Source organism: Aedes albopictus, chromosome 3 (genome assembly GCF_035046485.1).
Source record: "Aedes albopictus strain Foshan chromosome 3, AalbF5, whole genome shotgun sequence".
Classification (NCBI taxonomy): Eukaryota; Metazoa; Arthropoda; class Insecta; order Diptera; family Culicidae; genus Aedes; species Aedes albopictus.
In genome coordinates, this window is record NC_085138.1 from 164,432,006 (window position 1) to 164,455,656 (window position 23,651).

The 23,651-nt window shown below is 36.3% G+C and overlaps 1 protein-coding gene across 1 annotated transcript in view; it reads left to right on the top strand.

The window, feature by feature from the left end:
• The first annotated feature begins 2,760 nt into the window (after window positions 1-2,760).
• Window positions 2,761-23,651, top strand: part of LOC109422651 (cryptochrome-1) — a 65,300-nt gene continuing 44,409 nt past the window's right edge. Inside the window, exon 1 of the mRNA XM_062859275.1 lies at window positions 2,761-2,775. The gene's annotated coding sequence lies outside the window, so the exon portion shown is untranslated. The remainder of the gene's footprint in view (window positions 2,776-23,651) is intronic.

Sequence of the window (23,651 nt, forward strand, 5' to 3'; positions counted from 1 at the left end):
AATGATGAAGAAAAATCGTAACTTTGTTAAAAATCTTAGATATGGGTAACTCTCGCTGAGACCGTCCCACTATTTACACCATGTCTTAAAAAATGTTTAAGGTGGCGATTTTCTGAAAATCCTCCCCAAAAAAGTAAGGAAAATGGATTTGGTTAATCAAATTGGTGGACCCCCCGTTAGTTAGAGCCACAAGCATTTTGGCAGACCCCTCGATTTTTGTCAATTGTTGGTTCATTTAAACCGTTATAACTCGAAAGTTTCGCCAGAAACCATCTAAAAACTATAGGTTGTTGAAAAGAGAGAAGATAGGGCTACCACAGACAAACAGACGTATCATTTGGAACAAAATGCGATAAAAATCATCGTCATGCAAACATAATCGCCCAATGCTAATTATGCTGTAGTACGCAAACCCACTGAGTAGATGGCGGTAGTGAGCAAACGTCAAACAGGAGCAAAAGCGATGCGAGCGCCATGAGCGAGCGGTTTGCGAACTACAGAATATTTTAATAATCCGTTAAAAAGGGAAACGATGGGAAGTGAGTAGAGTGAGACGTCTGTTTGTCTGTGGGGCTACTATTTACAGTTATAAACAGCCTCCTGTCACCGCAATACTGCCCCACAGGAAAATAACGAGCCAACATCTTTGGTTCCCACTTTCAGCCGCCTCGTTGAACACAATAGCGGCGGCTCGGGCGGTTGGTTCCCCATGACAGCGTAAAGTTTGTAAACAAACATAATTCTAGGAGCAATTATTAAAAACGGCGAAACATTTTTCACAACAGATTTTTTTTCTCAATTTTTAAAAACAGTTAGTTCAGGCAAAACATGACTTTTAATTTCGCAATTATTTATTTCAAAATGAAGTCGTAATAGTACCAGATCGTCTTCTTCACGGGGAGAAAGTTTCCAGAAAATTTAGAGTTGTTATTGATATGATTCAGCCACAGTCAATTATCGTTCCTGAATTTTGATGCTGACCTCAAAAACATGGCCGCGTGACAAGAGGCTGGTTATAAAAAGTTGGGTCGGCCATATTGATTTTGGCCGCCATCTTGGATTTTTCTACCAAAACTGTTTTTTCACCATGTTGGCAACCACCGATTTTCAAAATTTTTGCGTCAATCGAATGCGGGGACATTTTTACACAACATATCAAAAATTTGGAGATGTATCTTTTTCCTATCAAAAGTAATCTGCACTTTTGTGAATCATGCCACTTTTGCGCACTGGGCCAGGTATCGATTGTTTACATAAATGCAGCGTAATTTCACAGTGTTTACGAACATTTATTTTAAATCTGAACCCACTAATGAAAAATTGAAAGTTTCAGCTTTTCAAAACACCAAAAAAGTTTAAAAAGCAATGCCCGCATCGTTCAGAAACAGTTAAAAATGAGAACGATCCTCCGATTTGCCCTAATTTTGCTGCAGGTGCGTTTGTGTATACAAGCAGGCGCCAACTTTGATGCTTTTGCGTGTCATTGCCGGTGCGCATGGAAATGTATGGAGAAAACGTGTCATGATTTACAAAAGTGCAGATAACTTTTGATAGGAAAAAGATACATCTCTAAATTTTCGATATGTTGTGTAAAAATGTCCCAGCTTTCGATTGACGCAAGAAATTTGAAAATCGGTGGTTGCCAACATGGTGAAAAAAATGTTTTGGTACATAAATTCAAGATGGCGGCCGAAATCAATATGGCCGACCAAACTTTTTATAACTGCAAAGAGTACTTCTATCTTTTCTCTTTCCAACAACCTATAGTTTTCAAATGGTTTCTGGCGAAACTTTCGAGATATAACGGTTTAAATGAGCCAACAATTGACCAAAATCGAGGGGTTCGCCAAAATGCTTGTGGCTCTAACTAACGGGGGGTCCACCAATTTGATTAACCAAATGCATTTTCCTTACTTTTTTTAGGGAGGACTTTCAGAAAATCGCCACCTTAAACATTTTTGAAGACATGGTGTAAATAGTGGGACGGTCTCAGCGAGAGTTACCCATATCTGAAGAGTCATATTTCGATGGAGATGGTCACTTTGTTTATGCTTAGTCCTGAAAAGCATAAATTTCGCTATAGTCCATTTTACGAGCCATTTTTTTGAATGAAAGTTTGACAGGAGGTGGTGTTCTAACCCGTGAAAATCAATATCATCATATTTTTGCTGTATAAGAATGGAACAAAACCCTCTTAAGCTAACTTTAGTTTAAAAAACTGCTATTCAGCTATTTCTGTTTCCTGGGTTGTTTCACTTCCTAAAATGGCTCATTTTCTACAAAATTAGCCACAATTCTGGAACGATAAGAGATACACCCTAAAAATGCTACAAAACACAAGTTATGAAAATCTGGTTAGGGTTAATTCGCATATTACGTAACGCAAAATTTCCCTATTTTAAACTCCGTTTCCCCCACCACTTAGCTTTTGTATGCTCTTAGCGCTACGTAAAATGCGAACGAATTCATACCCTTCTTCCCGAATTTGTACCTCGTACGATAATAAATATGGGAAATACGCATGCGCCAACCATACCGGTAATGATTTCTGGCGAGACATACAGTCTGAACTATGCTCGTAGATTGCATTTCATTTTTACAGCGTCCTACGTAAACGTCGAATTGGCTTCGGATTCAGTTTCAGCTCAGAAGTGCTGATCAGTGGAAGTTTCTAACTTTTAATCTTTGAAAAAGAAAAACGTGTGAAGTGTGAAGTGGAATATTAAAACAGTGAAGTTGTGTTCTGGTGTAGTGAAAGTGTGGACAACCAGCTGAGTAATGCCACATACAAACAGACATAACACTCGAACATTTTCTATCGTGCATCAATTTTAACGGTCCGAATAACAAATACCAGAATAAACCGTACATTGTATTATAACAGTACTATTTAGAACCATATTTTTACAATAGAAACCATTGTAAAACAAAAATACAAAAACAATAAGAATCTTGAAATGTGTTCAACCATAGAGTCAATTGTAAATGAGATTTTTACAATGAATTGTATACAGGGGGTGGCCAACATGTTTGGGATAGGCAACTTTTTTCTCTCTCACAAAAATGTTCAACATTTCAACAATTTTTCATAGAGTGCATAAAAAATCTCAAATTATATATTATATGTTATATTATATTATATGTGCATCATTGGTACAAATTTGGGCTCGATTGATTAACAAAGCACAACATTTTTTTGTGTCAAGAGCAAACTTATGTGTCTCTGACAGATTTTAGACCGCTGAATCCGAGCAATCTCAGAGTTGCTCCAGTACGTCAGAATTTTGAGCTATACCTCAATTTATATGGAAAAATATGCGATTTTGGGCTTTTTTGACTGCCAGCCATGAAGCATGAAAATATTTTTTTAAGCAATCAAAAGGTTTTTTTTATTCTTCAATCACTTAACCTAATTTACAGCTCTTTTGTCCACTAGGGCACTGCGTGAGCGATTCCAATTGAAAGCTGTACTTATAATTTGTACAGCGTCTAAATGTATTCTATTCTAATTCTACTATATCCAACTGGTTACCGTTGCGCTGCTTGCACTTTCTACCCTATCATGGTAGAATGATAAGTACGAGGAAGCTGATGTGTGGCCGTTGGTTGTTCCTGTTTCCAGTCCGATTGAGGGTCCATTATGAGTTGCCGTTCGCCGATGTCCAAGTATCCGGATCCATTTGAGCCATTGGCTCAGAAGAGGGTCAGTGTCAGCTGCTTTCAGGGGGAAAGAGCTAACTGACGAAAGTGCCGGGGCTGGGATCGAACCCATGACCATCTGCTTAAAAAGGTAAATTTGTTAATTAACATCTAAATTAACGACTCATGCAACATATTTCGTTTTACCAAATCGAATTTGATAGTTTTACGCGATTTATGTTAGGTACGATATTTTCTATACAAGTCACCCTCCAAAAGTTGCATGCAGATTTACTTACTAACATAAAATGCTTAACCCTTTCCCGCCCATGGTGTCTGTAGAGCACCATAACTTTCAACCCTTGTATCTCTGAAACTAATGAAGTTTTTTGAATGTTTTTAAATATAAATCATGATTTCACATGTAGTTCTCTATCTAAAGGCATTACACTATGTATGCGCATACAAATTCAATGTTTTTATCAAAAAAAGTTTTCACGAAAAGCTATTTTTTCGACAAAAAAATAATGACAAACTTTGACGTCTTAATTAATGGCATAATTATCCTCATGGGTTGAAATAAAAATAGTTCCCTAACAGATTTACTATTTATTTGTGTAGTCATACGTTGAATAGAACTGAAATATGTATTTAAACCCGTAATATAATACAATATAAATGGTGCATATATGCACCACTGGGCACATGGCGTGCAAAAAATAAGCAATTTTCCAATGTAATCATTGTTTGCATCCCATTCTAGAATTCTGGTGGCATAAAAGTTTGAAGTTTTTGAGAACAACTTGTCTCGAATTGTAATGAATTTGTTTAAAACTGGTTCGGAAAGTGGTTTTCGTGGATTGTCAAATGAAGCATCCTGTGTTTTAAGTATTTTTAACGAGAAAAATCATGAAATAAAGTTCTCCAAATGCCTCGTGGTGCTTCAGAGCACCACCTCATTTTTTAGTTGTAATAGCCTTAAACGATAATTTTGGCATAGAAAATAAGATTTTGTTCTACCATTTTGAGGAAAAATAATAAAAACTATTTTTAAACACTATAAGAAGTCATGGGCGGGATAGGGTTAAATCTTTCAAATGTGATTTGGTAAAAAAATATTTCGCATGAGTCGTTAATTACTATGTTAATTGACCAATTTACCTTTTGATTGCTTAAAAAAAATATTTCTATGCTTAATGGCTTGCAGTCATAAAAGCCCAAAATCGCATATTTTGCCCTTTAAATTGAGGTATAGCTCAAAACTGTGACGTGCTGGAGCAAATCTGAGCCCGGATTCGGATTCAGCAGCCAAAAATCTGTCAGACACACATAAGTTTGCTCTTGAGACAGACCAAAAGTAAATTTTTGTTACGCTGTGTAATCTTTCGCAAAGTTAGAACGGTACCGTTCGGGTATTGCAGACTACATCCCAAATTGGACTATCACACTTTTTTTGGTACGCCTAAAAGTGTGATAAAAGTGCACATTTGCCGCGGATCGTCTCGACGTCTTCGGTTCCTCCATTTACAAGAAATAAGTGCACCGAAGTCCTCAACTCGATTCGACGTGGCCCTGCGCTGCAATCACACTTTGAAGGCGTGTGCACACTATTGTGTCAGTCCAATTTGGGGTGCAGTCAGTAATAAAACAGTATTTTAGGACAACTAATTTTTGATATCTCGAAAGCCAGTGAACCGAATTGAATAAAATTTCGAACGTACATTAACAATATATTAAAACATCACAAATTATTAAAACATAGGTACTTTTTGAACGTTGAAAAAAGTTATCATGGCTTGACACTTTTTGGATTTTTCTAGAAAAAACTTTATTTTTTTTACATCATTGACAATAAATTTTAGTGTTGATATCCACAGATTTTCACTTCTGTTCTCAAGATATCTCTAATCAGATATATTAGAACCTATTAAGATTAAAGGAAGAACACATTTAATAATTTTTGTGTGGTATTGTAAATTTGACATATTTTTTTCTATATAGGATAAAATTTCAACCCGGTATACTTTAATTCGCCGTGAAAAAATATTACATTTTATAACGTCGTATTAAGTATCAATATATTATTGATAAACGTAAAAAAAATCATTCAATTCGGTTCACTGGTTTCCGAGATATGGCAGCTCAAAAATTGGTTGTCTAAATAATAGTGTTTTAACCGAAAGGTTCTAACTTCGCGAAAAATCAATCAATCGAGCCCAAATTTGTACCAATAATGCACATATAACAGGTTGGTAAACAGACAAAATATGAGATTTTTTAATGCACACTATGAATAGTTACAGCATATTATTTTTTTTGTGGGAGAAAAAAAGTTGCCTATCTCAAACATTTTGGCCATTCCCTGTAGGTTGTTAAGGGTCGATTTCTTCACCCTGGCTTAAGCGTTAAGCCTGGTTTAACTGTATAGGTAAGCCTGGCTTACCAGTTAAGCCGAGGTGAAGAAATCGGCCCTAAGGGCCGATTTCTTCACCCGGGTTTAAATTTTAAACCAGGCTTAACAACATTTTAAGCCGGGCTTAACTTTTTTTCAATTTCTTCACCTCGGCTTAACCACTAAACCCGGTTTAATAAAGCTACGGTTTACGTTAAGTGTGGCTTATTTTAAGCGGTGGTCTGAGGTGGCTTAGCAGCGCTAAGCCATGCTTAACCCGTTTCGGTCCTAGTTGGGAATTTAATTTCAAAAAATCACTGTGACTTCATTTTCCAACCGATTTTTACGAAATTTTGTACGAAGATCGCGCTACATCTCTAGTTGTATGGAAATATATTAAAATGGTATTTTGGTCCTTGGGGTCTGAGTTATTGAAGGGGTTATGTGGGTCAAATCGGGTCAAAAATGGACCAACTTCCTTTTAACCACTGATTACTTGTAAAAAACACATGCAATATGATTGCAAACATGTTCAATTATCTTTTTATTATTACAGACGCATAGTTTGAGTAAATTGGGATTGTCTGGTTTTGGTTCCGGATGTTCCGGGTCGCGTTTGGGGTGCGTTCGGAGGACACTTCTCAAACGTTCCCTACACATGACATTTTTTCTCGCATAATTTTAAAAACAAGCTTGTCATGATTCATTCTTCATAATTTTGTGTACTAAGTATATTGAAGGAATATTCAGAGGTTTTTTTGACATACTGGCCGCCATCCCGGATGTTCCGGGAACCTGGGACCATCCGGGGAAGTGGCCATTTTCCAAACAGTTATGAAACATGGCTTGCGACATATCAATCTTCATGTTTTTGCCAAACAAGTATGTTAGAGTAGAATTCAGAGGTTTTTAGACATATTGGCTGCCATCCCGGATGTTCCGGGAACCTGGAACCACCCGGGTAGTGGCCATTTTCCATATTGTTATGAAACATGGCTTGCGACACATCAATCTTCATAATTTTGCAAAACAAGTGTGCTAGAGTAGAATTCAGAGGTTTTTGGACATATTGGCCACCATCCCGGATGTTCCGGGAACCTGCGACCACCCGGGGAAGTGGCCATTTTCCAAACAGTTATGAAACATGGCTTGCGACATATCAATCTTCATGATTTTGCAAATGAAGTATGTTAGAGGAGAATTTAGAGGTTTTTGGACATATTGGCCACAATTCCGTATGTTCCGGGAACCTGGAACCACCCGAGGAAGTGGCCATTTCTCAAACAGTTATGAAACAAGGCTTGCGACATGTCAATCTTCATGATTTTGCAAAACAAGTAAGGCAGAGGAGAATTTAGAGGTTTTTGGACATATTGGCCACCATTCCGGATGTTCAGGGAACCTGGAACCACCTGGGGAAGTGGCCATTTTCCAAACAATTATGAAACAAGGCATGCGACATATCAATCTTCATGATTTTTCAAAACAAGTATGTTAGAGGAGAATTAAGAGGTTTTTGGACATATTGGCCACAATTCCGGATGTTCCGGGAACCTGGAACCACCCGAGGAAGTGGCCATTTCTCAAACAGTTATGAAACAAGGCTTGCGACATATCAATCTTCATGATTTTGCAAAACAAGTATGTTAGAGGAGAATTCAGACGTTTTTGGACATATTGGCTACGATCCCGGATAATCCGGGAACCTGGAACCACCCGGGAAAGTGGCTATTTCCCAAACATTTATGAAACAAGGCTTGCGACATATCAGTCTTCATGATTTTGCAAAACAAATATTTTAGAGTAGAATTCAGAGGCTTTTGGACATATTGGCCACAATTTCGAATGTTCCGGGAACGTGGAACCACCCGGGGAAGTGGCCATTTTCCAAACAGTTATGAAACAAGGCTTGTGATATATCAATCTTCATGATATTGCAAAACAAGTATGTTAGAGGAGAATTCAGAGGTTTTTGGACATATTGGCCACAATTTCGGATGTTCCGGAAACTTGGAACCACCTGGGGAAGTGGCCATTTTCCAAACAATTATGAAACATGGCTTACGACATATCAATCTTCATTATTTTGGAAAATGGCCACTTACCTGGGTGGTTTCTGGTTCTCGGAACATCCGGAATTGTGACAAATATGTCCAAAAATCTCCAAATTCTTCTCTAACATATTTGTTTTGCAAAATCATGAAGATTGATATGTCGCATGCCTTGTTTCATAATTGTTTGGAAAATGGCCACTTCCCCAGGTGGTTCCAGGTTCCCCGAATATCCGGAATGGTGGCCAATATGTCCAAAAACCTCTAAATTCTCCTCTGCCTTACTTGTTTAGCAAAATCATGAAGATTGACATGTCGCAAGCCTTGTTTCATAACTGTTTGAGAAATGGCCACTTCCTCGGGTGGTTTCAGGTTCCCGGAACATCCGGAATTGTGACCAATATGTCCAAAAACCTCTGAATTCTACTCTAACATACTTGATTTGCAAAATCATGAAGATTGATATGTCGCAAGCCATGTTTCATAACAATTTGGAAAATGGCCACTTCCCCGGGTGGTTCCAGGTTTCCGTAACATCCGGAATTGTGGCCAATATGTCCAAAAACCTCTAAATTCTCCTCTAACATACTTCATTTGCAAAATCATGAAGATTGATATGTCGCAAGCCATGTTTCATAATCATAACTGTTTGGAAAATGGCCACTTCCCCGGGTGGTCGCAGGTTCCCGGAACATCCGGGATGGCGGCCAATATGTCTAAAAACCTCTGAATTCTACTCTAACATACTTGTTTGGCAAAAACATGAAGATTGATATGTCGCAAGCCATGTTTCATAACTGTTTAGAAATTGGCCATTTCCCCGGATGGTCCCAGGTTCCCGGAACATCCGGGATGGCGGCCAGTATGTCAAAAAAACCTCTGAATATTCCTTCAATATACTTAGTATACAAAATTATGAAGAATGAATCATGACAAGCTTGTTTTTAGAATTATGCGAGAAAAAATGTCATGTGTAGGGAACGTTTGAGAAGTGTCCTCCGAACGCACCCCAAACGCGACCCGGAACATCCGGAACCAAAACCAGACAATCCCAATTTACTCAAACTATGCATCTGTAATAATAAAAAGATAATTGAACATGTTTGCAATCATATTGCATGTGTTTTTTACAAGTAATCAGTGGTTAAAAGGAAGTTGGTCCATTTTTGACCCGATTTGACCCACATAACCCCTTCAATAACTCAGACCCCAAGGACCAAAATTCCATTTTAATATTTTTCCATACAACTAGAGATGTAGCGCGACCTTCGTACAAAATTTCGTACAAATCGGTTGAAAAATGAAGTCACAGTGATTTTTTGAAATTAAATTCCCAACTAGGACCGAAACGGGTTAAGCCGCCAATTACAGAGTTTGGGTTTCTTCACCTGCTTCATAAATAAATTTTTGAAACAGCAGAAAATATTTTTAACGAAACATGTTCACTTAGGAACTATAAAATTGTAAAACGTTTGATTACGAATGGAGACGATGATAAAGAAAATGATAACCTATAGCCGGCGGGTCGTCAATATAAAATATTCACATCGGTTTTTGGGACAATCAAGTTTTTACATTAGATTGAATTGAAGGCTTTCAATCTAATGTAAAAACTTGATTGTCCTAAAAACCGATGTAAATATTTTGGCACCGTGTTGATAGTTTTGGAAATTTGTCATACTGATTTGGAAGTCGAAAGTACATTTACATTGAAGTTTCTATTTATTTTAACCCGGTCCTTCCACAATTTCAGGTCACAATAAACATATTTTCGTCTCTTATGGTTTAAGAGATATTTTTTTACAAACAAACTTAGGATGACACTCAAAAAAAATCTTCTAATACCTTTTTATACACTGATCTATATATATATATAAAAATGCAGTGGCATACGTGGGACCGCGCATAACTTGCGAACGGAAGGTCCGATTTTGGTCATCTTAGTTTTGTTCTGTTAGTTTTCACCCAAGGAAGGTTTATGAGGCAAAAAACATGGAGAAGTTGAGATATTTTGAAAATCGATTTTCCATGCCTTTTATATACGGGGACTTGGTCTTGAAACGTCAAAAAACGCAGTAGGCAAGAAAAAGTTTGCCGGGGTCAGCTAGTTTCTTATAAAAAAAAAACTTAGTTCAAAGCAATCGAATATTCAACATTTTGACTCATAATTCTAAATATAAAAAGTGTTATTCGTGGTGTACTTCTAAACATGACTTATTTTGAATACCTAATTGGGTGACGTTGGATATTATTGGCAGATTTGTTCTCTCCGTCGTGGGGGGTTTTTGTCGGCCAAAATGCCTGAAACATTGGCATATCATTCAGCTTACTTTGGAAGCATTCGAGGCCAACTTTGAGTTCAATACGTTTCGAAAAACCTTCCGTGACGAAGAGAACAAAACTGCCGAAAATACGACGCAAATACCGAGCGATTCCGCTTTTCCTGCTAAAATTTCAGCGGATGTTTTGTTGTTGTTACTCGATACTGCATATAACGGGCATTTCAAAATATCGGCGGCTTAAAATGACGTTTCCATTGGAAAGTCACTGGAATGATATGGGAAATTTCATTAACCCATATCCGCCCAGCGTCCTATTTATAGGACAGATGCCCCGAACGCCCAGCGTCCTATAAATAGGACAGTCCTTTGGATGTGAATATCTCCAGAACTATGCAAAATTTTAGAATACTTTCTTCAGAGAAGATGTTCTCCACACCCATACCTTGCTCATAGTGGACAATTTAGTATGTGACTGGTTTACTAGGTGGCGTAAACGATGCTGCAAAGAATGCACATTGTCACGATCTGTGAGCATCATTTCCAATGCGAAAAAAAAGTCATTTCCCTGGAATCTTGACAATGGTTAATCATTTACAGTTCATTTCTTCGGCAGAGTCGTTAATCACACATTCCTTAGGATGTGGAGGTGGTAGCAAGGTTATTTAAATTCAAGATGGCGGCTTAGGTTCCAAGATGGCGGTCAAAATTCCAGAATATATGGTTTTTAACGACAATGCTGCTTCGGATACTATGCAATATGGGTATCTATCGATCGGGCTTGATGAGTAGAAGACAAAATTCGATATTTTACGCCATTTTGAAATCCAAGATGGCGGACCATATCCAAGATGGCGGCCACGGAATGGTAGTTTGACCTATAATACCATGCAATATGGGTATCGATCGATCGGGCTTCATGAGTAAAAGTCAAAAATCGATATTTGACCCTATTTCGAAATCAAAGATGGCGGACCATATCCAAGATGGCACCCATAAATGGTAGTTTGAGCTATGATACCATGCAATATGGGTATCTATCGATCGGACATGATGAGTAGAAGTAAAAATCGATATTTTACGCCATTTTGAAATACAAGATGGAGAATTATATCCAAGATGGCGAACATGGAATGGTAGTATGAGCTATGATACTATGCAATATGGGTATCTATCGATTGGGCTTCATGAGTACAAATCAAAAAACGATATTTGACTCTGTTTAGAAATCCGAGATGGTGGCCCATATCCAATATGGCGGCCACAGAATGAGAGTTTGAGCTATGAAACCATGCAATGTGGGAATCTATCGATCGGGCTTCATGAGTAGAACTCAAAAATGAGTATTCGACGCCATTTCGAAACCCAAGATGGCGGACCATACCCAAGTTAGTGGCCACGGTAGTTTGAGCTATTATACCATGCAATATGCGTATCTAAAGGGTAGATGGTAGGGTAGCGGGTAGGATAAAAGGTGGAGCAGACGGTCGGGTAGAGGGTTTGGGTGAATGATAGAGTAGAGGGATTAGAGTAGAAGGTTAAGGTAGAGGATAGGGTAGACGGTTGGGAGAAGGGTAGAATAGATAGTAGCTTTGAGGGTAGGAAAAATGTAAGGGTAGATAGTAAGGTAGACGGTACGATTAAGCACAATATAAACTAGAGGGTACGGTAAAGGATATGGCAGTGGTTATAGTAGAGGATAGTTTAGAGGATAGGTCAGATGGTAGGGTTGAAGGTTATGATAGAGCGTAGGATAGAGGGTTGGAATAGAGGGCAAAGAAGACAGTAAGGTAGAGGCTAGAGAATAGGGTGAAGAATTCAGATGAGATTGGAAGAGCTGAGGTTCTTTTTTGAGATACATTCAGGAATTCTTTCCAGGATTTCTTCATGCATTCCTTTCAAGAATCTTCTCAGGTTTTTTTCCCGAGATTCCTTCAGATATTGCTTCCGAGATTGCTGTATGGATTGCTCCGGAGTTCTCTTCAGGGATTTTTGCAAGCGTTGTTTTGGAAAATCCTGAAAGGATTCTGTTAGTTATTCTTTTCTGTATTCTTTCAGGGATTTGTGCTGGAATTCCTTCAAAGATTCCTTCCATGATTCCTGCTGTTATTCCTTAAGGGATCCCTCCCGAAAAAAAAATGAAAAAATATATGTTTCTTCCGAGATTGTTTTCAGGCAACCCTAGATCATAGAGACATCTTCTATGGTTCTTGCCGGAATGTCTGGTTGTCTGCTCAGCTTCTGACCGGTATTTCTGTCATGATCTCTCTAACGATTCCATCAGGTATTCTTTACGGGATTCCTTCAGTTTAGAGATTTCTGCCAGAATTGCTTTAAGAAATCCTGAAAGGATTCTTTCAGAAATTTTACCCATCGTTCTTTCATGGATTTCTGCTGGAATTACTTCACAGATTCATTTTAGTATATTTTCAAAGTGTTCTGTCGAAACATATTCAGAGAATCCTAATGGAATTCTTTCTATGAGCCGGGATTCTCGCTCGGGATTTATGCAGCAATTCCTCCCGGGATTCCTGAGTATATCTGGTTGAAATTTTATATCAAAACATGGAATGATGATGAACCTGGGCGTGTTAGTAGAATACCTGTAAATACGAGACACCGAAGACGACCATATAGTTGAGGTCGAAATAGGTATCTGTCAAAGGATACAAATTAAATGGAACATTACTTAACACGATTTTCTTTTTTAAATATAAAAAAAAAACTTCTGAGAAGTTTACGTATGGTGAGTACGTAAAGAGAGTTTGTGGGGTGCTGATGAAAAAAAAAAAACAATTACTTTATTAGAAATAATTTTCTGTGTAAAATCTAACTTCTAACGTTTACTTATGCCACACATAGTGAGCTCTCTTTATTTGATTTGTTAAAGAAAAAGAGAAATGTTGAACACTGCAGTCGAAAGTACATGAAATAACAAGAACCATGCATTGCATACTTTTAGGCGTTTATCGGGTTATATTTCTGCCCCAATTGATAAGTCCTTTTCCTATTCTTTTTGAGTGGTTATCATCTATCTCACTTGTTTAGAGATGCATTTTATCCATACGGATCAGAATATAACGATAGTGTAGAAGTTGTGCTGAAGTAGAACTCAAGAAAATTATCAGATATTGAGGACCTACAATGAAGAATTTTTTTGGAACTACACCATAGACTTCCATTTTTTTCATCAAATCATGCTTATTTTATTGGAGCTTGACCTTTGATAACAATTTTTTTTGAAGATTTAAATTGTGAGACACCTTGGGCGTTAACGGGTTAAGCTTGGCTTAGCGTAAGCCGTCACCTTTATTTGCCAAACCGGTGTGAAGAAATGCAAATATTTAAACCTGGCTTAAGAATTTGGCTTAACTTTAAGTGTGGCTTAAGATAAACCAGGCTTTCGTGGTTAAGCCGGGTAGGTGAAGAAATCGGCCCTAAGTATCGTAACAATACAAAAAATATATATTTTTCCATATATGGGTCATTCCACGCCAAGTGACCGACCGCTTGCAATCGACCATCACGGATTTGAACCAAATTTGGCTGAAACATTTGTTTAAGTCTAGTATGCACCTGGTAAGAAAAGCACTCCAGAAAAAATCCCTCTAATTACCAAAGGAATTTTGACAACTGATTAGTATGGGAAAAAATGTCACTTTTCCTTGAGGAATAATTGAACGGAATATTTTTCCGAAAGGAAAAGTGACAGCTCCATTTGATTTGCCCGGCAGGCGTTACGAGCGTTACATAATTTTCATTTCTTTTCAGCTGCGGACCGCTCAAGAAATTTTGACAACGAAATCATTTCTTGACCGTTTCTTGTCCTATCCTTTTCCACAGTACTTTTGAGGTGCGTACTACACTTTAGGTGGAAAAAGAAAAAATCCAAATTTTTGTGCCGATCGGATCACCCCTCGGCCCGTGGCAGCACCCCTCGTTTTGGCCGATATGAAAATTATCCACTCTTTCTTTCATTTTTATCATTGAAACGATTGTACATACGCATTTTCGACCTTCGGCTTTTTTAAGGAAAATCGTTCAGGGAATCCAGAAAAAATATTAGTGTTGCCAGATATCATATTTAAATTTAAATTAAAAAAATTAATTTAAAACTAAAAATCGATTTATCTCAAAATACGAATATTTTGATTTTTAAAATTTTGATTCCATTGTGTTTATCAGACGTTTTTCGATCGAAAAAGCTTAACTCCCCAAGGTAATTTGCGTCGTTCCTGAGATATAGCGTTTTTAAGAAAATATATTATATTTTTTTATTATAAAGTGTCATATAAAATCAGGTGCAGTTTATAAATTTCGTAAAAAAAACATTGATCGATGCCATATAAAGACGTTTTGTGCTGATTTGAACAATATCGAGTATAAGAAGGATTTAAAAAAATGTGACAGTGTTGCCAGTTTACTTTTTTTTATACCATGAAATCTAACCTTCAAGTGTTTGGCAATGTACAGGTGATTCTGAAAAATCACACCATGTGTGTTGCAAGATGTGTGAGCAAGATAAAAACAATACACATCTTCTCTAATGACCTTGTTGTTGACCTTTTCTTCACAGACAAACAGACGTAACACCTCGAATAATTTTCGTGAAAACCCACCGCCTAGTTCACACTACCATCACCTGGTGGAAATGTTTCACGATACACTGCATTGTGCAATATCGTCAACAGAAGGCATTAGTGTGCAACGGAAAATCCCTAGAAAAACGATGCGCGCACCTGGTTGTGGAAGTTACAACTATAAAGGTTTAAAAAAATCGTTAAAACCGTGGTCGATGGAAATTTTGCCAATGTTACGTCTGTTTGTCCGTGTTTTCTTGTTTATGGTCCTATCTGACAAAATGACCCAATAATTGACAGTTATTGTTAGTTTGATAGTTAGCAATAAAAAATTGGTTTATTGGAAAATATGAGGATAAATTGTTGAAATATAAAATATATCTATTGTGAAATTCATTTCAATTGTCACTCAGTTGTTCACTCAGAAATTTTAGTTCATTCTTCGCCACGAAGAACAAACAAAAACTCATACCATATGCAATCACATCAATAGACAACACAATACTCAACACTGTGATGCATTCACAGTAAGGGGTAGTACGCACCTCATAAGTACTGTGGAAAAAGATAGGCCAAGGAACGGTCAAGAAATGATTTCGCTGTTAAAATTTCTTGAGCGGTCTGCAGCTGGAAAGAAATGAAAATTGTGTAACGCTCGTAACGCCTGCCGGGCAAATCAAATGGAGCTGTCACTTTTCCTTACGGAAAAATATTCCGTTCAATTATTCCTCAAGGAAAAGTGACATTTTTTCCCATACTAATCAGTTGTCAAAATTCCTTTGGTAATTAGAGGGATTTTTTCTGGAGTGCTTTTCTTACCAGGTGCATACTAGACTTAAGAGTAAACGCAATACTAAGCATCCCCGCACATATTGTTTGCGTTTCCACGAAATACTCCCGGATAAAAAATTACCATTCATTACATGGTAAATATTATTAACATATGACTGGTTTTATTGTTCACAATAAAACACATAGTAGATATATTGTTACTTTTTACAATAGAAATCAAGCCCATATAGTTCGTACAATAAGTGAACATTAGCTTTATTAGTGACTAATTGATTCGATTGTTTTTCAAGAGTTCTATAATAATTTAAAGTTACTATCAATAAAAATTAATTTAAGTTGTTTTTATATAGTTGCAAAAGTGCCTGCAAAGCTCTCATGGACTGTTTATTTAAAAAGAGTTTATTTCTCAATTACACTTAAAAACAATTCGTAACAAATAAATAACAATAAATATTATTGTTGCTTGGATCATGTTTGTATAATCGAATACAAAATCACTTGACATATTTTTTAATAGTTTTCGTTTAAAACGAAAACTATTAAAAAATATGTCAAGTGATTACAGTTGAGTACAGTAGATGTTTCGGTTATTGAATGTTATTCGCTAAAACTTCAACGACTGACAGACGTCAAGCCGTGTTGGCAGATGAAGCTCTCAATGAATAACTGAGGAAGTACTTATAGAAAAGTAGCTGAAAAGCAGGTTTAGCCAAGTGAGGATGTTACGACAAGAAAAAGATGAACATGATTTTTCTGATGTTTTCCAATAAATTAAAGGAATCTAGTAAATAGTAAACAACCATTGATAACAATACAAATACAATTAGTTTAATGGGGTCAATTGAACCGATGTTAAAATAAACATGCAATAATATGAGTTGTTATGTAAACAGATTTCACCTTTGAAAAACCAAAGAATTCATATTTCTCGGTAACATTTTTCTCCAGCATTTACAGATACTAATGGCCACATGAATTGTGAACGATATATGGTATGGATCATACGACCTGAGGTCTGACTTGTGATATTTGGCAGTTATTTGAAAAGATTGATGATAGATCTTATCAACAGCTGCCAAGCAACACATACCAGACAGACATCAGAAAGTTTGACTCTTATCATAAAATGTGCATATCATGCTGGCGGCCGTTAGTGCTCGTAAATGCTGGATATAAATGTTAGCGGAAAATATAAACTCTATGAAATTTTCAAAAGCGAAAACTGCTTACAAATAACAACAAATACTATTGTATTTTTATTGTAACAACGATTCATTTGACGCCATTCAATTAATTGTATTTGTATTGTAAGAACAATGAAAAAACATAAAGATATTTTGTTTTCTTTTGAAAATTGCCCTAAAAATGTCTCATAAAAACACAATACATTCTATTGTTTTTAGCGAAAAAGTGTATGAAAATTTTCTCAAAATTTTATGGTTAAGATACATAACGACCACCATTTTTTATTGTAAAAGTGCCATTTACCATTCGCCGAATGGTATAAAACAATAGGGGTGATGGTGAGTGTGCCGTGTAAATTACAATACGTTTAATGGTGAATATTTTTCGAAGAAATGGTGTTGTAACAATAAAATTTATCGTATTTTTATGATACTTTTTATCAGGGCTAGCATATTTGGCAACACTGCCGTAAAAATTTTTATAAGGAATTGAACCTTCGAAAATAAATTTAAAAAACCGAAGTCTGAGCTACCAGTTGCGCGACGATGCGTAGTATCTAATTTGAAGCAGGTATACGACTGGGAGGAAATGTGGAACTGTTGTGACTTTCTCAGTCTAAGAGCATTGAAATAGCTAGTTTGGCATAGCTTCCTTGAAAAAGGTCCAATACACGGGATCGAAACGTGGGGCTATGCCAAACTAGCCGTTTCAATGCTCTCAGACTGAAAAAGCCACAACAGTTCAGTAGTATCTAATATTATCTAATTCCAAAGGATGTCATACTTCATATTTAATCATATTCCATATTTTCAGGTTCAGCTTCCGAAATTAGCTGTGGGTCATAAGTGTAGAATTAGCATAAGTTAAAATACACGTAAATACAAAAAAAAAAAAAAAAAAAAGCTGTGGGTCATTGAATGTAGTTATATCGAAATGATATTTTCAGCACTGTTGCTTATAAATACACTCATCAAATGATTTCCTGAATATATTTTACGTCGATGTTGCCAAATGCACTAAAACTAAATTAAAAATACTTTTGGCTTGTTAATTACAGTGACCGGCACAAAAAAAGATCCATCATATAGTGGTTTCAGTTTGTAATGAAAACTGTATGCAAAAATGATAAAATATATCTTTAAATGAATGTACTACTTCCATTTTACATTGTTTTAGTAATCTATGTTGAAAAATATTTGCTATTTGAGGAATGAAGCAAACTCAGATAAGATTGGAAAAAATGCTTAAAAATTGGGTATGACAGAAAAAAAGATCCACTTAGCAATCTATATATATAAAAATGCAGTGGCATACGTGGGACCGCGCATAACTTGCGAACGGAAGGTCCGATTTTGGTCGTCTTAGTTTTGATCTCTTAGTTTTCACCCAAGGAAGGTTTATGAGGCAAAAAACATGGAAAAATTGAGAGTTTTTGAAAATCGATCTTCCATACATTTTGACCGGGGATTCAGTCTTGCCTAGAAACTTTGAAATGTCAAAAAACGCAGTAGGCAAGACAAAGTTTGCCGGGTACAGCTAGTTAATTCTAAAACATCAAAATTTCATTTTTTTACATGAAAAATATTTTGGCATGAGTTTTATCTATTTTAGGGTGATATGGAGAGAGTTTATTTTTTATGGTCAATATAACAGGTAAAATTTTCTCTAAGCTCCAGAAACTATCTGTAAGCAAGAATGAACGCTATAAATCGACAATACAACAATAATTCAGCTTGCAGACATACAGAAATGTACTTTCTTGAACATTTTTTGTGAGTTTTGGTCGACTAATGTAAAGAAATGCACATGCTGTGAAGATTATTAAGGATTATTTGATATTATTTGATAACTCCAAACACTCTCACGTTTGTGTATGGCAATTATCACCTCCATCTGCTTGAACTAAAGCTTGCTGAAGGTATATTCTATCATATGCACTTTGATAATTACACAATTTCAATGTATTGTAAGTGGTACACACGGGTGTTCAATCGTAATGTTAACTATTAACATCAAATTCCACTGTCACTTCAATACAATTCTCAGAATCAAAAGATTTCAAAAAATTAAGCGCCAGATCATCTAGCTGTCTTCTGCAATATTTTTCGTTGGAATGTAAGGAACGTATGTGCTGAAGACACCAACATGATTTGACGTTAGTCTCTCTTGCAATCATTCATTTCATGTGTGCGCATAATTTAACACCAGTGTGGTTTTATTTTGAAAGTTAAGTAACATAATAAGCGAGCACCATATGTACCACTTGTAATACATCGAAAAATTGTAATTACACTAGTTTACAGCATTTTTGAACTCGGTAAGCTGATGATCATTTTTGGTGTAGAATCATGCCCTGAGTTCGAAAACGCGAAGGAAAAAAATTACAGTAGAGCGGAAATTTTTTCGACTTTCCATACAAGGTTGATGATTTGAAAACGATTTTTGTTCTATTTTTAAGCAACGACGCTCACTTCACATATCTCATTCTCCGTAATCAATGCTCCGATTGAGCTGAATTTTTTACTGTAACTCGCCTACATATGGTATGTCAAATAAACGTTGAGAAAGAATTTTTAGATTGTTTTTCTCTTATTGAAAAAAATACATTTCTTCATATAATTTTGGAAATTTGGCTAAAATTTAGGGAGATCGTCCCTAAAATTCGCCAATATCTTGAATTTCATCAATCTGACGCAAAACCTGCATTCAGATGATCTAATGGTATTGTATTCAGCTTTTAATTTATGGAAAAAGATTTGAAATTGGTTGAACAAAACCCAAGATATTTGAATTTTAGTAAATTCCATATTTTTTAAAGTTGTAAAACTCGATATTGAGCTAAAACTCAAAAACTGCTCCACTTAAAATTTTTTGAAGCACGGTTTCGAAATCAGTACAGAATTGTGCTACAAAAATTTTGGTCGTTGACAGAAGTTCACGACTTTCGTTTTATTTTGTAAACTAGTGTTATCAATGTGTATATGATAGAAGATACCTCCACCAAGCTTTAGTACAAGCAGATGGAGGTGATCATTGCGATACACAAACGTGAGAGTGTTTTGAGTTATCAAATAATATCAAATAATCCCTAATGATTTTCACAACATGTGCATTTCTTTGCATTAGTCGACCAAAACTCACAAAAATTGTTCAAGAAAGTACATTCCTGTATGTCTGCAAGCTGAATTATTGTTGTATTGTATATTAGTACCATTCATTCTTGCTTACAGATAGCTTCTGTAGTTTAGAGAAAATTTTACCTATTATATTAACCATGAAAAATAAACTCGCCCCATATCACCCTAAAATTGGTAAAACACATGTCAAAATAAATTTCACATGTCATAAACAACACAGCAGCATAAACCAAGAAGCAAACCATGTAAAAATTTGGCCAAATTCGGATGTTTTAGAATTAATTGCTAACGTCTGATAAACACAATGGAATCAAAATTTTAAAAATCAAAATATACGTATTTTGAGATAAATCGATTTTTAGTTTTAAATTTGAAAAATATGATATCTGGCAACACTGTATCACAAAAATAATATTTTTTCTGGATTCCCTGAACGATTTCATTTAAAAAAGCCGAAGGTCGAAAATGTGTATGTACAATCGTTTCAATGATAAAAATAAAAGAAAGAGAGGATAATTTTCATATCGGCCAAAATGAGGGGTGCTACCACGGGCCGAGGGGTGATCCGATCGGCACCAAAATTTGGAATTTTTCTTTTTCCATCTAAACAAATGTTTCAACCAAATTTGGTTCAAATCCGTGATGATCGATTGCAACTTTTCACATTTTCTCGGTCACTTCATATGGAATGACCCATATATGTTTTTGCAAAACCATACATATTATTGTAAATAAATTGTTCTAAATACTGATACCGTCTACCCCCGTTGGTTTGACCTCATCTAATCTGAACACTTTTTAATTTGACCCCTTCTAATCTGCACATCGTTCAAACTAAAAATTGTTCAAACGTCATTCTGCTCATGGAACGAGGTGAAACGGAACGCAGAATCAAAACAGAACAGCAAAAGGGTTACCATCAGTGTGTTTTGCGATGCCCACAGGGTTACTAGAAGTTCCAGAACGCATTGGACAACTTTTCATGTCGGACAAAACAATAAGACCACCACCCATTTTTCATACAAAATAACCAAGTTTGTCAATGTGATACTCGGTTTCTAGTGAACCGATTTGGCTGAAATTTTGACAGTCGCCGTGGAGTTACGTGAATTTTGATTTGTATTTAATTGATTGAGTTAAAAAAATTAGTCGCACCGTATAAATATCTGTAATTTTGAAAGAAGTGAACTGCACTGAATCAATTTAATACAAATCATAATTCCCGTAATTTCATGTCGGCTGTCAAAATTTCAGCCAAATCGGTTTACTAGAAACCGAGTACCATATCGTCAAACATGGCAATTTTGTATGAAATAGGACCGGTGGTCTTATTGTTTTGTCTGACATTAGGATAGGATCGCCCACGTCTTAGTCTGGGTAGCCTCTAATTGCATTGACAGTTGAAGCTTAAGCCTTCAGTACAAGTGTGTAAATTTTTCCGCACGCATAACCCAGCAGGCCAACAGCGGTCGCAACATTGACAAAATATCGAAATTGTCAAGCGGTTGCTTTGATGTTGGTTGATGCGTGCGGAAAAGTTTGCACACTTGGCAAAGCTTGTACTGAAGGCTTTAGGCTCCCATGCTACACCAGCCAGATAACTGGATTTTGCAAACTAAGCATTATTTGTGGCAACACTTTGAGCGGCATGATGAACCTGTGCCGAGCACGCTAAGTGTTATTGGACCACTAATGTAGTTGCATGAAGTGGGTGACAAGGTACATAAGTAACATAATTGCATGCTTAACCATTATTGCAACATTGGAGTCACCTGTTTGACTGAAGCTTAGGATATAAACAAACGCTAGCATCGAATTATATAGTTAACTCAGAGAATGATTCATGGAAAAATAGATGGCTTATAGGAGAACTTCGACTCAAATATAAGTTATGTGTTCCAGTCGCAGAACGAACTCGAAGACGAACATATAAGAAAGTCTTTCAGTATCCAGCTCGTACGCTAAAATGGCTCTATAACAAAAATAAATTTCATCAATTGCATTCGAATCTCTTTCATTAATTCACGGCAATCTGACTCATGCGTCTTTCCGCATTTACCTACATTTGCATTGCTATCCTCACTGTACATCTTAGATTGTCGTTGACAAGCGTCCAACCAGAGCAGTTATTTTGGTACATGTTCGTCACTACACTGCATAATTGTAAGATGTTATGCACTTTAAGTTGGAAACATAATTGAACTTTTTGTTTTGTTTTTGAAAAAAGTCACGGAAATAAACAAAACAACGCACGGAAGAAATCTATTTTTAAAAACAAATCTAAAAATGCACGGAAAAAATATGGAAATGGTTTATATGCAAGAAAAACAGTAGAATGTATTGTTACATACAAATCTAATGCAAATGTATAGTAAATACATTAAGCAATGTTTTTTATCGTACCATTGCATTACAATACATTGTATTGTAGGTGATACACTATATGGTGCACGAATAGTTTTCACCAAATATCCTATGGTTGATTTTTATCCGGGTCTACTTTACATATAAAAGTGGGCTTAACAGACAAAAAATACAATTAAATGCACCTACGATTATAGCTGAGAAATTATTCAAAATTTATAAAAAAAATTCACAGTAAAAATAGTATGAAACGAACTCACCCATTTATTTGCCTCCATTTATCTTTCCATCGTTGATTGTCTGGGTTTCTTGCCGTCGAACGAAACACAAATCCGGAAATAAAACTCAAAACAACCGGTTGAGTAGCAGCGACCTGGCATCTGCACCAACGAGTGAAGCGCGCCATCTGAACTAGAAAAACACGAACCGACTGAAGAGCAGCAGCCTGGCATCTGCACCCTAAAAAATCCTGGAAGAAATTCCTGCAGAAATACTTCGAATGATCCCACATGGATGCAATCTCTAGAGGAATTTTTGAAGGAATATATGAAGAAATCGCTGCAGAAATCGCTTAAACAATATCTGCAGAAATACCTTTGGAAATTTCTGGAAAAATTCCTGAGATTCCTTAAAAAAAAGTACTGGAAGAATCACCGGAGGAGACTCTGAAAATATCCCAGGAGAAATCCCCAGGAGGAATGTCTGGTGAAATTGCTAGAAGAATTCTTGAAGGAATCGCTGGAGGAATCCATGATGAAATCGCTGGAGGAATTCTTCAGTGCATCATTGCAGAAGAATCTGTAAGAAATTCTAATGGAATCGTGGGCGGAGTTCCTGAGGCATTTCTTGGACCAAGCTCTAGTCTAAACTGAAAAATTCACTACATATCATCACATAAGACGTACATGGAATAATTCACGAAGGAAACATTCCTGGAGAATTCCCTTAGGAAAATCTAGAAGTAATCCCTGAAGAATTTCCCGGAGAAATACCTGGAGAAATTAATGAAGGTGTCCCGGGAGGAATGCATAAAGGAATCCCAGGTTCTTTGCTCTTAATATGACGTTTGTTTGAGGTGATTACTAGTGAAAATTCGTGAATGTTGAGCTACTACACGAAAAAAAAGTTTGATAATTACGAATAAAAAAAGCGAGAGACGAACCAGCCAAGGGCTGAAAGTCTCTTTAATAAAGACAAATCAATCAAATCAACGAATAAAATTCTAAAATATT